This window comes from Passer domesticus, chromosome 1 (assembly GCF_036417665.1).
Source record: "Passer domesticus isolate bPasDom1 chromosome 1, bPasDom1.hap1, whole genome shotgun sequence".
In the NCBI taxonomy this organism is placed as follows: Eukaryota; Metazoa; Chordata; class Aves; order Passeriformes; family Passeridae; genus Passer; species Passer domesticus.
This window is the reverse complement of record NC_087474.1, coordinates 149,966,060-149,980,128: the sequence shown is the minus strand read 5'-3', so window position 1 is coordinate 149,980,128 and position 14,069 is coordinate 149,966,060. Positions and strand designations below refer to the sequence as shown.

The window sequence follows — 14,069 nt, the reverse complement described above, 5'->3', positions numbered from 1 at the left end:
CAGATAAACCTGGCCTAGCAATATGCTGTAGTAGAAAGAAGTGATAATCCACAGCCTTCAACCTGTACTTCTACACTTTGTGTTGAACTACAGACTCACCAAACTACTGGAGGTACTTGCAAGTGTCTTCCTATCTGTTTTATGGGAAATCTTTCAAGGACACTGAAGCTGGAACGTGCACAGGCATGGGTATCTGCTGCAGGCATAGGTATCTACTAAGGGCCATCAAACTGGAAGGGCATCCACCACCTTATTTTGCAGACATTACATGGTCTTTACAGCAGATTGACCCAAACTGCTGATTACAAAAATATGAAAGATAAATTATGGTGTAGGCAAAGTTAAGCCTCAGCTCATGGCCCAAGGCTATCCCTGCTAAATATGCAAAAGTAGACATTGTTCTCAGCCTAGATTAGGTTATACTTTCAGTTCTTGTTGTTCCCTGGTGTCAATAGGAAGTATGTTCTCTGGCATCTGCATCAGGCCCATTTGCACCAGTCCCCGATGGCTGCAGAGCTGCAAATTCTGCTTGTGGGTGGTGACTTTGCCTCCTGATCTTTTGTTTTCAAAATGCAGCTGCAGAGGAGAGGAACATGGCATCATTATTGCTATGAAAGGTCTTTTCATCCCCTGTGGTTTCCGGGTTAGAGCTGTGTTGGCTGAGGATTCCTCCCCCAGGGTGGAGGAGTAATGGAAACGCAGCCTAAAACAGGATCAGGAGGAAGATGTGAAAATGAGCACAAATTTACAGTGTATGAGTCAGTGCCACAAGGAATCTCTATCCCATAAGATCACACCTCCTTTTGGTACAGCAGAGCTGTTCCCACACAGGGAGAGGGCATCCTGTGGTGTTCAGCATCTTAAAAAGGGCTTATGTCCTGACTGAAAGTTTAATAGTGGGAAAATACTTTTAGGTCAGTAAAACTGCAATTTCCGAGAAGGGTAAGAAAAGCAAGCATGGCATGCTGCATTCATTATCTACTGTAAAATAATATAGACCAGGCACTGAGGCCAAATCCTCTGCATCTGCAAATCAACAAAGCCTCAATGATTAATTCTGCTGATGAGCTGGCCTTTGTCATCACAAGCAGTTCTTGTACCGTAAGGAGTCCCTCATGGCATATTATATTTTCAATTTATCATTAACAGCCTCACTTTACATTGTTCAGAGGAATCAAACTGTAGCTCTAGCACAAGGAGAAGACAACATGGCCTGAGAAATACCCAAGACAACAGGTCCACTGCTGAGTGTCTCCAGACTTCCTGGCCCTGTAAATCTGCAGCCCTTGGCAGACTGGGGCTGCCAGTGGCTGGAGCTCCAACCTGAGCCTGTGGGTTCTCCAAGGCAGATACCAAGTCCTCAGAGTGGGAAGAATTTGTCCTCCAAGGAAAGAGCCAAGGCCCAACACAGAAAGACCTTCTCTTTTTAGGTCTTTCTAAAGCAGAGTGAAGCCCAAAGAGCAGGGCCAAGCTTGAGCCATGCAAGATTAGTAGGTTGAAACTGAAGGCAGCCACGAGACTGACCAGACAAGCTGCAGTCTGCTCTGAACGAAAGGTCCAAGTGATTGGCACAATTGTGGTAAAGAAGCAATGTAAAAAGAGTTATTTTTATTCCTGTATTTGTCTTGAGGACCAAACACTGAACTAAAGCAGAAATGTGATGTAAGAGGGCAGGCCAGAGCAGGGCAACAGGGGGTGGGACAGTGGTGGGACTGCTGCAAAGACCTGACCACTGTCAGGACCGCTGTCCATCCAGACATCCCGCCTGGCACCAGCCCATCGCTGCTCCTGGGCCACACCAGTGGCAGAGAGCAGCCTCATGCCACACTGCCTGCTCACCTGTCACATGCAGGCAGAGCAATGCAGGGCAGGCTGTGCAGCAGCAGCCTCCCAGCCCAGGGAGGTGCCTCGCATTCCTCTGCCGTGAGCGCGGCTCCTCGGCCGCACCCAGCTGCCTGCCAAGCCACCTCGTGTCCCAGTGCCAGCAGCAGCTCTCCTGGGGAATGCAGGAGGAGCTCTTCCAGGACAGAAGGTGCTCACAGACGTGGTGGACAGGTGGTGTCACTCCCCATCTGTGGGCAGGTGGTTTTGGGACAACTGCTTCCAAGGAATTGCAAGATGAGGTGACTCATGCTCGAGCATCGACCAGCCTGGGAGACACCCCGAAAAACCCAGGACAGGGGAGTCCCAGGACTCAGCCCAAGGCAGCAGCCCTTGGCACCCACTTCCCAAGCAGGTCCTCAAAGGTGTCCATGCAGATGTGCACCTGCACAGGCAGAGGGGACACTTGTCACCCCCTAGGTCACTAGGACAAAGGCAGGCCCTGAGCCACAGAGGGTCCACTCTCCACATCACCTGTTTTGGGGGTGTTGTGGCACTGTATTATGAAAGCCTGTGTGTAATTTCTCAAGTAGCTCAAGGTCTCTGCTGCTCTCAGTTTATAGGTGCAATGCCTTTTTCCCTAATTGCTAGACTGAAAAAATGCTGCTGGCATCCAAGGTTCAAGATGTTCCCAAATAAAAATCATGTTTCCAAGGGCATATGAACATCTTCCATGAATTTGCATGGCTAGAGCCTGGTAAGCTGCTGACAATGCACTAGGAAGAGCAGGATCAGGTCATCCTTTGGAATCCATCTGGGCTTATTTGGAAGTAGACATTGTTTCAAATACAAAAAGCTGAGTAGAAAATGGCATTCGTCACTCCTGGGAGCAGAATTTCATTGTAGAGGCCTCAGTCTTATTTACACTAGATTGCCTCATAATGTGCAGGTGATTTATGCCATTCTTCAACTATAAATTATATTTACATCCACTCCATGGTCTCTTTATATTGCTAACGTGTAGTAATGTGACTGTAGGGCAAGTGAAAGGGATAATTTGTCTACAACAAGAAATTAATCCAAATAAATGTGTGGATGAAGAAGAATCTTTTTCATCTTGTAAAATATTCTGCCTGGTTGCCTCATGTGAAAAAAACCATTCACAACACAGATTTGATCTGCAGGCGCTGTTTCCCGTGACCCGAACACCACAGATATGTGCTACATCTTCCTCTGAAATGGGGTCAGAAAATTATGAATCTCTTCTGTAACTAATACAATTTTTATTCACAGTATTTATCCAAAGATACCCAGCAGAGAGTAAAAAGCAATCTAAATTGTGAACGAGGATAAATTTGTCGTGTGTGCTTTTTTTTTTAATTCACTTTTCCAGCATCCGGAAAACATATCTCTTCCTATTCTAAGCTGTTTTTCCAGGGTGATTTTACTTACAGTCAAAAATGAGCATTGTGAAACCAAATGTTAAATTTAGATCTTCAGGCTGTTTTCATCAGAACAAAAACACAGGGATTTGTAGCTGTCAGCTTCCCTAGAACTGATTCACACAGAAAGACCAAATCCTGAGCTCAATTAACTTAAGGTGGTTTCCAGTGATACCGGAGACACAGGCATGAAACCAAGGTGCATTTGGACCTTAGGATGAGGGATTTTTTGAGTGTTTCAAGCAATGACCAGACTGGGAGAGGTAGCTGGGAGACAGCCATTTTAGTGGTTTCTCACTGCTAGCTTCCTGCTGAAACTTTTGAAAGAGGAAAATAACATTTCTGCTTTCTCATTTTTCTTTCTATTTTAGGATATTATTTTGGCTACAGTTGGAGCTTTCTAGCTTTGAGAGCCAAATTCTACCATTAGATCAGCAGGGCAATTTATCTGGGAGGGAATGAAAAATGTCTGGAACATATAATGGAGGACCAGCACGATTCTTCTCCAAATACTGGTCTCAGTAGATTGATGCCAATTTTGTATTGGGCATAATGTTATCTCTTCTTTGAGAGGGGACAGTTCTAGTGCTACCTGCACCACTAAAACACACACCATGTTTGCCTGTAATAGAGGCTAAGTTTTCCCAAAAACTGTCTGATGGCTTTTAAGACCAGATTGCTTAATATGCTAAATTGCAGACAATTCCCTTATTATTCTGGATAGAGTATTTTTGTCCAGCATGTCAGAGGGATGAGCACTGAATATAACACAATGTCTCTGAAGTTCACAGCATTGTTTTCTGAGAAAAGATGTCCTTCTGGTTCACTGGTAACAGCAATGTCTTTCCAGAACAACAAATCAGCCTGTTACTGGATAAGCTCCTGCCTTTGACACTGTACTTTAGTCTTCAAATTTAGTCCAAGAAGTACATTCTAGGCCAAAAATGTGGCATCTGCCATTTGAGTTTTTATCTCACTCTGTTAGTCCAGCAAACCAGAACAATGGTCTGACTGATACAGTTTATTTGTAGGAATCAGTTGCATCCTTTAAAACTTTAATGTGCAGGCTCATTTTTTTATTGTTTTGAATGTCCTTTGCATCCAGTTAGTTTGTCCCACTCCTGTATGTAATCTCTGTGTGGCTTTTTTTAAGGAAAAAACCTATAGCTTGCTACCAGACTGACTGCTGCTGATAGCATGTACAGGATGAAGTAAATTAAAACCATGAAGGTGGTTGGTCAGAAAATTAGATTTACATGTGAAGAGGCATAACTCTGGGGCTACCTTTTAGTATGCCTATTAAACATTATGGAACCTGTTGTTAATGCATTTTATGCTGCCAGTTGTATGGGCCATTTCACTGGTTAGGAACAAAATCCCCAGGAAGCACTGGAGTTGTCCTCCCAGAGAAGAAAAATGGTATGTTATGAGTCATTGATGCTGGTGCACCACAGAAGACTTTAAGTGGCTCATAAGGACAGCCCACAGAAAATGATAGAAAGGCAGAGAAACAAAGAACCTGCCTCCTGGGGCACACTGAGGTGACATCACAATTGTAGCAACCTCTTAATGTTTGTAACCCCAGAGTTTCCCTGGAAAGCAGGAACTTCATGAAAAAATGTCATACAGTTGAATTCAACCTTTTTCTGGTGGAAATATTGCAGCCAGACATTTTGCCTGCTGAGAGAAAGCCCTTTTTTCCTTTCTGCTGTTAATGATATAAATATTTAGGCACATTGTATAGACAACACATAGGCTACTGATGGAGGAAAGATAAAATCTGGGAGACGATGTCCTCTTCTGCCCTTTGTGATATCCGTGCCTGGGAAGCAGGGGGATATTTTTGGAATATTATTTTAAAAAGCAGGGAGGGGCTATCAGGTTTCGTTTCATCTGTTGGTTCTGATCTGTGGTGCCAATCACAATTGCTACAATTCTAAATTATAAAATGAAGTCCTATGTGGTGAGGAGCAATAAAAAGAGACAATGCCCTTCTCCACAGCTGGGGTGTACCTGTGGTGACCCATGCTTTCACCACTAAGCCCGTGTTACTGCAATTACTGTCTGTCTCAGATTTACTGATGTGAAGCCTATTATGTGGGCTTAGTCAGACACATCAGTGCAGGATCCTCTGCTCCCCATACCTTGGCCCCTGCCAGGACAGAAAATGGGTTCCTCTTTCTAGAGGGACTGTGGTTTTCCTAACAGTGTGCAGTGACTCACACAGCACAATTGACATCATCTAAATCTTCAAGTCTTTACCCAAGGCTCCCTCAGGAAGGTCCATCCAGACCCCATCCACCTCAGTAAAAAAGGATCACCACGGAGCACAGATTACCCCCCCATGCACTCCCCTCCCTTCTGGGAATAGCATCCATCTGTGCTTTGCATTTTGTCCCTTTTTTACAGCCCACAAATCTTTCAGCCATTTTGGTTTTACACTGACTTCTGCTGAAGCAGCTGATGATGGTACAGTGTGACCATGTGGGGAAGATGGCCCAGAGATGCACTGAGCATATCTGTTTATGTCCAGATAAGGCTGAGTATTGGGATGGAGAATGGCTTTGAAGGTCCATCAAGATAAGGGAGTTGAGTGGTATCCCAGTTGACTTTTCTGGAGAAATACATTTGACTGTAATCTTGCACAAATCCCAGCACTGGAGAAGGGTGAAAGGGGATCAAATGTTCTCATGGTATCAGTCATTCTTCAAGCTTTCAGCTACAGTGAAACCACACCAGAAGATAAGGTGGCTTCCTACCCTGATGACATGAATACTTTGGGGCCAATCTTGGGTCTGAAGATTTTAAGTTGAATTTACCTTCCCCTTCTTTCTTCAACTTAAATGCTCTGCATCAAAGACAGCAAGGACACTTGCTCCAAAGACATTGTGAAATTAGTTTTGTGGGAAAATTAATAAATTTATGTTCTGGCTTGCAGGGTTGTATATTGTCTACAGTGCTACAATGATCTCATTTAGCTGGAGGATATGATGACAAAGGCTGTTTCTGCACAGACTAAACAGTAACAGCTTTGTACAAGGTAAACGGCAGTGCCTGGAACAGGGGGGAAAAAACTGGTATCAGGCAGCTTAAGGTAGCTGTCTTATGATGTATCTTTGCATATCAAATAGCTCCGAGAGATCTAAAACTTCAGCTGTTTAATCAGCTGTCACCTCTTCAAGGTTTCCTAATTCTCCTACGCTACACGCTGCCTTGGGTGATACGTATTTTCCACAGACACATGACAGGACCTCCGTCAGGGCCCGTGTGTCTGTCATTACCCTCCCACACCAGAGCTAATGTCCTTCCCATAATGGATACAGATATATAGATACATGCAACACATCCCCTACCATAAAGGTTTTCCAGGCTTTTTCTCTGTTAAGTTTGCCTCAGTTGTATTATCTGAAATTAATTTTGCTGCAATTTTTGCCAGATATTCAACCAAAAGATGAATGCTATAAGCACTCACAGGAGTTTCATCTTCAATGGAATAGATGATCACTAAACCTGGATCCAGAAGCATTTCCCTTCTCTGTGCTCCAGCTGGTGAACTTACAGTGGTCATGCTTTAAAAGTCAGCATAACTACACCGTGCTCAGCACCCTAAAATATATAGCACAGTTATCTTTTGGGAAATCTTTTTTTCTTGACCACCAGCTCTGCCTCCAGGCAGAAGGGTTGGAGGAAGGGGACTGTAGCCATCAGCAAAAAGCCTCATTTGAACCACCACAGAGTTTCAAGCTAGAGTACTCTTTAGGGACACACAGAGCAAATTTAAGATCAAAACCTGCTGCACTGATATCAGTGGGAAAGTTGCCAACAGCAGCTGCAGATGCCACATTAGCTGTTCTGGCAGCTGAAGAGAGTGTTTTGAACTATCAGATGGATACAGATACTGTGTCCCACCTAGCCTGGGCAAATGCCTTGTAAGTTAGAGCAGGAGAACCATAAAATTAAATGCAAACTTATGAGAACTCACCTTGTTTTGATACAATATGAGTGGGAAATCCAATTAGAGAATATAGCTCTGAAAAAAATCAACTCCTGCTCCCAGGAACCTGCAACCTAAAGAGCAGGCTGGGACAGACTCAGCTGATAAATTTGTTCTTGAAGTTAGTTACTGAAATGTAAGAATTTCCATCCTGTGAGCTGATTCAGGATAAATGTCCTAAGAGCAAACTTCTGACTCCAGCGGAACCAAAGTACTCTGACTGAGTGGGAGGCCAATTCCATCACTCTGCAGCTGGTGCACACAAGAAGTATGGAGCCACAGCATTCCTCCAGCTCTCCTTGTGCCCAGGGACTGGTTAAACCCAGGCCATTTTGTATCTTGGCTATCATAGAACAGAAGAAAAGTCCTCTCCTGGGCCAGGTGATGAATTTTGGGTTAGAGGAAGAAAATTTTCTCCTCAACTGGCCTTTAATTGTAATGTGGCAGCTCACATATCTTACCATGAGCCAACAAAGAATGACAGGTAACTTTTTTCCCTTTTAGGATTGGTTTGCAGTGGCTGGGTAAAACACCTAACTGCTTCTGCAGGGCTCAGAGGCTCCTAGTGTGCAGCAGCTCTTGCCAAAAAAAAAAAAAATCCAAAATCGATGTTCCAGCTATGCAGGTGGCCTGTTTGGACATCTGAGTTATGAACCCACTGAGTTTGCTGAGTTATTCATAGTCCTGCAGTCCTGTATCACAGTTTTCTTGTGGCCCAGATTAATAATTTTTTCCATCAACCTCAACCATCTGAACTCCTGCAGAAGATAAAGTGGCCTTTTTGTGACCTTGAGGTATTATCATGGCTTGTTCCTCAACCTTTATGAAAGGAACCTGTGATACTCTCTAAAAAAGTTTCTGTCCATCACTCAAGTGTTGAGATGAGCAACTCTGCAAAAGACTGGATAATACTAGTAAGAGACAGAACTTGTCTTCTGAATGGGAAGACCCTCAAAGCAGCAGTTTTCTTTATTTCCTGCAGTTTTAGTGATATTTTCAAATTTTAAAACAAGCCACTAAATATGTATTTATAAAGATAGATCTGGTACTACTTAGATCTTCCTTCTATTTTAGGAGGAGAAGACTGCCTCTTTCTCAGCTAAGTCTTGGAAAAGATTTTGCAGCCAAAGAAATACTTACTCTGAATTCATTCCTCCTTTGGCAGGTATCAGTATTGTGCCCTTTCTTTGCAGCTACCAGCTGTGGACTAATGAAAAACATCTTGCAGAGTATCTCTCTTGGGTTATCTCTGGACTGCATCCCCCTTTTCAGTGTCTTCTAGGAGCTGAGTTCCCATTGCATGCAGAAAATCAAAGAGCTCTCAAAAATGCAGTAGCCACCCATCATCATTTCAGCACAGTGTGTGCTGAAAAATCATCCTTGTAATAACAGTGATGCTGCTGTGACTACTTGGCACTTTTCTCTGCAAATCCACTTGCTTCGTGGAAAATCAGGCATGCTCAACTCCATGCCTGGCCAAGAAAGTCCAGATGCTTTATTGCTTCATTCTCATGCTGTGTTTAGAGTTTTAATGCTTTCATATGAAAGTACATGGGAACTCTTAAGTTGATACTCTATTTATTTCTTCTGTAAAGCCCCTTCATGTTGTGAGAGTTAAAGGTTACAAGGAGTGAATGGCTGTTGACTCCAGGGGTTACTCCTAAAAAGCAAACCAACACTGATTTTTATTTCTGTTTGTCTGATGATTGCAGAACACTGCACACCATGTAAACATCACAAGGCACCAAAGGGGAAGTTGAAAGTAGGGGTTGACCACTGTGGTTATGTCTGCACACAGCACAGAGAAGCACAAAATAAGTATTTAAAACTGAAAATTGCTGCTGCTGAGCCCTAAAGTCTTTGCCTCTACTGGAGCAATACCAAGTCTGAGAGAGATGAAGCCAAAGCCCATAAGTTATGTCATCAGTACCTACTGGAAGAGGAAAACTCAGATGTGCAGTGGCCTTCAGCAGGAGATCTGGTAAGAAAAAGCTCAATTTTCATGCAATTGTTCATAAAAAAAGAAAAATATTACAAAAATATCTTACTTGTATGTATTCAGATTAAGAGTGCTGGCATTAAGGTTGCCAGTGGGCAGTGATAAGCAGAGCAAGGGAAAGGACCCAGCCTAGTATGATGCCTTCTACCAGCTCCTCTGAAAGGTCCTGGGCATGAGAGGTGGCCCACCGAGCAGCTGTGCCCTTCTAAGCATGGCCTGGTAGTGAAAGGAAGAGTTTGTCACCTGTTCCAGGACACCTAAATCCTGGTTCTCAAAATTATGCCAGAACTTCTCCATAACAAAAAGTCCTGATACACTGGCATCTTTTCCTGAGATTGCCAGTGCCAAATACTCTAGGATCACCGTGCAGCCTTAAAACACATAATATTCCTTCTTCATTGTCTTCTTAACCAAAATACGGGGTAATTTGCATTTTCTGAGTCATGGGGGCATGCTTGGAAGTTACTTTGTATCTTCTCTGCAATTGTCAGAGTTCCAAATGTGCATTCTGGACTTAAACTGAAAGCTGAGCTTCTCACCCCAAAACTATGCTCCAGATATTGGTGCTGTCAAGAAAAAGCCAGCTATCACAAGGCTTACGATAAAAATCAGAAAGCCAGCAACTCTCCTTCCAGCAAAGCATTCTTTGTGGCTACGAACAGCCAGCTGAATCTCAGCTATGTGGCTTCAGAGACAGAAATTAGTACCTCTGGCTGCACAACAACAGTCCTTAACTGTACTAACTCAAGAAGGTGACTCCACCAGTGTCCCTGGCCACTGGCACCCATGCTGCCCCAAGGGGCAGCCCAAAAGAGGGCAGTGATACAGAAAACAAAGCTGAAATAGTGGTGCTTATAAGTCATAGATGTGAGAGATAAAGAATAGATGGCCTTGGGTAGGAAATGGCAAGAAGACCAGTAATTACAATACTGGTCCTGGTCTGAGATCAAGCACGTGGGCCAAATGGCCCCATTCAATTACAGATGTATTTGGGAGAGGTCCCACATGAAGCTGCAGTGCTATTCCTGGACACACTCTGGGTGAGCTTCACTGGCAAGGAATGTGTGCTTCAGGAATGCGGCTGGACAGGCTGTGTTTAGGAAAAGTTGTGTATCCTACCAACAGGGTGGAGGATCGGAACTCTCTAATAACCATGCTCCTCTCTCCACAGGGGTTTTTACACAGCAAATCACCCTGCTGCCCCTTGCAACCAGCTCCTGAGGCTGCACTGGGCACTGGCCACCCATGAGATGCAGCTACCCCAGAGCAGCTTTACACAGAGCTCCTCTCTCAGGCAGGGATGCTCACTGTGTCCCACTGACACTGCCTGGGTGGTGTTGAGGCAAGCAAACTGTAGAGCAACCCAGGCTGGAACTGTCTGCAGAAATGGAGGTGAGCATCCAGAGAAAGTCCTGTGGGGTCTTCATTGAGACTGAGCAGTTAAGCTCTGGCTTTCATGGAAAAGCTTCTCACACATGGAAAATGAGCTGTTCTGTAAAACAGGTAGTTCTGGGTCAGAAACATCTAAGGGACAAGAGGGTCAGCTAAGGGGCACCTTCAAAGCCAGCCAGGAACAGCTTCTTAGGCTGCTTCCCCCACACCATTTTCTGTAGCGTGACCATGAAATGTGCACTTGCACAGTGAGAGAAACAGCTCTTTTCAGAGCCTGTGAGGGAGGGTAAATGTGCTGTGTGGTCTAACAGCAAGGGGTTACCTTTGGATCTTCTCCCTCATCATGTTGAATGGAGGCCTGGAGCAGGCAGCGTGCCTGATGGGCAGGGCTGTAATGCCCTGGCACCTTCCCAGGCCTCGCCTGGGGCCCCCTCTCACCTTCAGAAACTGCCCTGCCCAGGGATGCCTCTTCACACGATGGAAACAGCTGCTTCTGCAAGCTGCTGGAGGGACAGAAGGGTGGAAATTTCACACTCCATTCCCTCCATCTGTGTTCCTACCTTCCCTTCCAGGGACATCTGTCCTCTGTAACAGACTTGCCCTTGGTTTGCACCATCTTTCCACCTCAGAAGGCTCCGAATCACTTTAAGAGACAGGAAAATGAAGATGCAACAAGGCTGCAAAAGGGAGTACTTGACATTAACCAGCTCCCTGCAACAGGCATCCAGAGAATAGCCCAGCAGTTGGGGTAAAAAATTGAGAATTTGGGTCACCAAATTGGGTGCACTGAGGCTGTGGGCAACAAGGCACCAATGCCTGTTACACAGGGGCCACAAAAGCCACAGAAAGCACTACAGCACCAAGAACAAACTTCAGACTTATTGTAAGAGCCACAGCCCTGATCTGCCACAGAGAGGACGGAAGAGACAAAAGGCATGGCCACTGCTTGATGTCCCCAGGATAATTACTTTGTGTATTCTAGGAGATCAACCCTCACCTGCACTACAAAGCCAGGCCAAGCCAACCCCACTGCTGACTTGTTCTTTGCAGGTGTGATACCCTCAAGTTTAGTGCCTTTCAGTGCCTTCTGCTTTCCCCAGCACTGGCAGTGCAGCACACACTGCTGTGGACCTTGGGGAGGCCCTGATGCTGATCCAGCTCTTGGCTTGGTTTGTTGCTGTCCCACAGGGAAACCTGCATCCTGCAGCACTGTTGCCACAGCCGGTTCAGACGCCGCTGGCCTCTTGCCCACTGGAGCTCTGTACTCCATATCCCCTGCATTGTAGAACTGAATGTCCAGTACTAACAGCTCCTGACTGCAAAATTCTGGGCTTAATGCAGTGAGCAGGGGGTGGAGACACTCTTTCACATGGAAAAATATATATTTTCTATGAAATCATATCCCAAAGCCTGTTGTCAGCTACATCATGCACAGTTTACTATAAGAAAGGAATAATGCCCAGATATACTTCCAATTTGACAAGATACAAGTGCCCCAGGCTGCTCCTCTTCTCAGTTGGTTTGCTGACATTAATTTGCTGCCAGCCTCCTGCTTCCTTCAGATCTACCTACAGCACGAGGAAGAGGGAGGATGGGCTGGCCCGTTGCATACAACAAGCAGAGAAGTTGGCTCTCAGACAACACCCCACTGTTTGTCTTTTGTGCATGGGGAGCTGCCAGTACTATTGTGGCTTTCTTCTCTCTATTGTCTGTCCTAAGCACATCACCTTGTGTTTAGGGGTACATTTCTGTGAACTGAGATTCAGAGAAGCATTTGCTTCATTTTACTTCTCCTAAATGTTTTTTATTTTCACACCAAACCCTCTTACAGGTATTTGCCCAGGAAACTCTATTCTTCTCCCTCTGGTTCCCAAGGAGCTGCTGCTCAGCACTGCTCCCATTTCAGTGTGGAGCAGGCTTCTCCCCCTGAGATCAGGTAACCCACTCAAGGTACAGCAGCAGCGGGCTGTCCTTGGGGCCAGTGTCCTGGCTTAAGTTCCCAGTAGTGACTAACACAAATGGCCCTCTCACCCCAATATCAGCGGCCTAGATCCCACCCAGAGAGTTAAAATTTTAAGCTCAGACTTTCAAAGGCAACAAAGAAAAAGTTTGGCATTCTGACCTTGCCCAGAGCTGCCTCCCTCAGCCCTTCAGCATCCTTGACTGGGTGCCCTTGTACTGCCAGACCCTTGGAGTGAGTCACTGGAGGATGCACCCAGCGACTCCTCGACCTCATCTAACACTGGAACCTGCTTTCCAAGGTGAGTCATGGCCCAGCACCTCCCTGCAGGCTGTGCAACTTGCCTGGAGAGGAGAAGCTGGCTTCTGCACATCCTTGCATGCCAGCTACCTCCTGGATGAGTACATAAGGTCTAATGGTCACGGGATGGGCAGGCAGGAACTGCTGTGATTTCATCGCAGCTGTGACCTGATTCACCCTTCATCACATCATTTACTCTGCCTCTCTGTGGAGCGAGAGTCATGAGACTTGCCTGCCTGGTATGAGGATTAATTCCCAGCAGCTAATGCTTTGAAGATGAGAAGAAGAGCAGACATCACCGGGTGCCGCTGTTGCTGTTAGACCTGTGCTCAGCCCAGGCCTGGGTAATGCTCAGATCAGGATTCCATGGTGAGAGGCATTTGTGCCATTGGGTGTCTGTGTGACATCCCCCTCCCAAAAGGATCCCAAAGGAATTCACTGTTGGGTGCCTCAAAGGACTCCCATCTACCAGGAAGTCTCCAAGAGGCTACTAGGCAGGGGCATGAGGGTTCCCTCCCATGCCTAAGGACAATGGAAGGCCTGATCCAGGGTAGAGCTACTGAATTTTTTGAAAGATAAGGCTCCACAGGACACCTCCAAGCATCCAGAGAGTCCCAGGATAAAACCAGCTCCCCTAAACCATCCCTGGAGCACACAGGCCAGTAAGCCAAGCTTATTTCTGGCATTTGCTCTCAGTCAGTGAGTTGCTAATTTCAGGGACAAGAGGTGTAGTAAAATAAAGCTTGGGCCCTGCCATGATTCACTCACCTCAAGGTTAGATGCCATTCATCATCACTGCATGGCATTCCCAGATGGCAAAACCTCCTGCAGCAGCTTGAGCCACAGCACACTAACTCAGCTGCCAGCATGCCTAGCTGGGAATGACAGGGGCATGGGGGCTACCAGATCTGCCTCTTTAGGGAAGTATCTGTCAGCTACATCACTTTTTCAGTAAGAGGAACACATATGTTTCTGAGGTTTGAGAGCACAGGCTGCCACAGCCAAACATGGGTTCCCTACCTCTCTGCATCAGGTGGTGGGAGCACACCTGGGATGGCTGGAGTCCTGCATGGGCAGGATCCTATAAAGTGTGGAAAATGATGGTTTGCTGCCCAGAGTTTGCTCTGAAAGAATGCTTCTGTCTTTATTCTCATATGGGAA

The 14,069-nt window shown here is 45.7% G+C and overlaps 1 long non-coding RNA gene across 1 annotated transcript in view; it reads right to left on the bottom strand.

Annotated features, from left to right (window-relative positions):
- The window catches only part of LOC135284646 (uncharacterized), a 34,586-nt gene extending 23,556 nt beyond the window's left edge, over positions 1 to 11,030 (bottom strand). Inside the window, exon 1 of the long non-coding RNA XR_010349906.1 lies at positions 10,971 to 11,030. This is a non-coding gene — a long non-coding RNA (uncharacterized LOC135284646). The remainder of the gene's footprint in view (positions 1 to 10,970) is intronic.
- Positions 11,031 to 14,069: the final 3,039 nt, after the last annotated feature.